This window comes from Schistocerca nitens, chromosome 7 (assembly GCF_023898315.1).
Source record: "Schistocerca nitens isolate TAMUIC-IGC-003100 chromosome 7, iqSchNite1.1, whole genome shotgun sequence".
NCBI lineage: Eukaryota > Metazoa > Arthropoda > Insecta > Orthoptera > Acrididae > Schistocerca > Schistocerca nitens.
The window spans coordinates 368625486-368628478 of NC_064620.1; positions in this window are offsets into that span (position 1 = coordinate 368625486).

A 2993-nucleotide genomic window follows, 5' to 3' on the forward strand; every position below is an offset into this window, starting at 1 on the left:
AGGAGAGATATGCCGAAGGCTGTAGTTTATTCCTAGATTCCTCACTTGATACTGTTACTTGTAACTGTGTTAAGTAGTCTAACGAAAGATCTGCCAGCAAAAGTTTTTTGGCATTTCCATAATGCTGTCTTGTGGACGAAAGAAACATGCGACTACTGGTGCTGTCCCCATTATTATTATTATTATTATTATTATTATTATTTACGTTTAGTATTCCCTGACGATACTATTTCTTATGGATGTCACACACTTAAGTAATATTCTAATGTGGTATTTTCCAACCAATACCGTATGTAGACTGACTGCAGTTTCATAGTATCCTGCCAATTAAACCACGATACACAGACGTTAATGTCTGTTGTAAGCTTATAAGATAATTGCACGAAACAGAATTACAAGTAATGATTTTTAACAGACACTTATTTCAGCTCTTTGTTCGCAAAGCTATCTGGGCCTCTTGACATTCTGATCATCAGATCTTCTTCATGATGGAGAACATCACGTAAAAAAAAATTTGGAAATTAATTCCTCTGTATCATCTAATTTTCGTTTTCTTTTCTTCGAGAGAATAGCACACGAAAATCCGTGAGTGCTAGAGATAGTACATGAAACAGAAATATATAAAAACTAACGGAACATTATCTAAAAGTGAAAGTTGGGTGGAATCTTCATATCTTTAACTATTCGGAACGAATAATTTTTCAAATAACCTGGAAACTTTTTGCGACATTCGTAACTGTCCGAATACGTGCTCTGGATAATATTTTAGCTGTTGACAGAACAGGTGAAAGTATTTGCAATGTGGACGGACTGCATTTAAAGGGTGGATCCATATCTATTCTTCTTTCTCCTTTTTAATAACCACATTTTTGGCGTGAGGAACCACTGTTTTTGTCGTGAGACGATGCCGAGGATATTGTTTTGTTTCCCAAGTTCCAAGTAATCCACTCGACTCGCGATGTGAACAAAATGCATGGTAATGGTTTCTGGCGAGAAGCGATAGGACAGCGCAACCAGTGAGTGGCAACAGAGGGGCTGCAGCATGAGCGTACCCTGTGGGGGAAGGGTGGAGCGGCAGGGGGAGGGGGGAGGTAGTGAAAAATAATTTTTGCCTTTTGTCCTGTCTAATGTGCCATTTAATTCTGCACCGGGAAATGTTTACTTTTCGGTCATTTCAGCGATTACAAGTTTTTGTTTAGGCATATAAAGATGGATTTATCAAAGGCCACATCACCCCCGCCCTCCTTGTTTTGTTAGAAGTACACGGTTTCTTTTAGCAGTACAGGTATAACAGTCTGCTGAAACATTTGGAGTCTGATGGAACTACTGTTTGCAACAGTACAGATGTGAAATTCTTAAAAAATGGTTCAAATGGCTCTGAGCACTATGGGACTTAACATCTACGGTCATCAGTCCCCTAGAACTTAGAACTACTTAAACCTAACTAATCTAAGGACATCACACAACACCCAGTGAAATTCTTACAGACTTAGAACGTTGTGGGTATGCACAGAAAAATTTGAGCAAAGCTACAATAACCCAAGTTGGACATGAAGGGAGAGAAAATGTTAAATGGCAAGCCATTTACAGAACGTGTATATCTCACAGTCAGAGAGAGAAATTTGCTCCAGAGGTTTTATGGCTTTGCTATACAGAGAAAAGCTATACGGTCAATTTTCTTTTCTCTTCTCAACAGTCATTAATATACAGTGCACACTGTGATCTAAAGATTTCGAAACCAGATACACGTTTCACAAGGCGCTTATCAAAGTTGCAGCTTTCATGCACAAACAGTGATGACAACCATTAAATTTGCCTTTCAGAATCTAAGTAACAAGATACATGTAGCAAAATATCTCCATAATCGCACGTTAACAAGGACAAAATTTTTGGTCCCATAATTTTAGGGACCAGTGTAAAAATCTGTTTTCGTAGGAGAAAGTAGCCTAAAATTTTAAGAACTGGATTGTGTAGGATTTTTCAGTGGTGCAATAACAAGCAGGTGAATAGAGTTAAGGAAGGATTTACGACAGAAGTTGGACAGGCCGTAGTCGCTGCACTTACCACTGTCGACAAGAATGCGTTGCCGCTCAAGAATGCGTTGCCGCTGTAGAGACTTACTCTTCACATATAAAAGAAACAGCATGTATGGAGAGAGCAGTTAACGTGCGATTATGGAGATATTTTGCTACATGTATCTTGTTACTTAGATTCTGAAAGGCAAGGTTAACGGTTGTCATCACTGTTTGTGCATGAAAGCTGCAATATTGATAAGCGCCTTGTGTAACTTGTGTCAGGTCTCGAAATCTTTCGATCACAGTGTGCAATGAATATTAATGACTGTTGAGAAGAGAAAATAAAACTGACCGTATAGCTTTTCTCTATAGCTTTTCATATAGCATCGCAACAGTCCAGCATCTTGGCGTTATTCAGTTTAAAGTACTGGTATTCTTGTTTTCTTTCAACTGCAGTTTTCTCAGGTTGCCTATAACTTTAATTTTCAGTGTTTTTCGGTAGGCGTACACGATGCTGTAGAACTACCTGCGACAGAGAGCTAGCAGTTTTGGTGGTAATTTATCTAGCGACATACTGTGAAAGAGCGGAACAGTTTACTTTAATATCTCAAAAAGTGGCAAATAAGATGAAAAATTTTCAAACATGTCACGCACCTTTGTTGATTTTTATCAGTAGGAACAACAAATAAAACGTAAATATTTCGCTCATTTTATTGTCTAATTATGTTTTCTTTACTTTATGTAAGTTTCTGAGTGGGGACTGTAAGTTTTTCTGTGAAGTGAACCGAATATTGTTGCAGTAGCAGAAATTAATAATTCTGCTCAAAATTACCAGCATGCTGAGTCAGAACATTTGAGCTACACCATGTTTCATTATTTCTACACCACCCTAATATTCACGCAAAGCACTTGCGCTTGGGTTGAATAGAAATGAAGAAAAGTTGCCTTTTGTGAACCTTTCAAAACTAGCAAGCTACA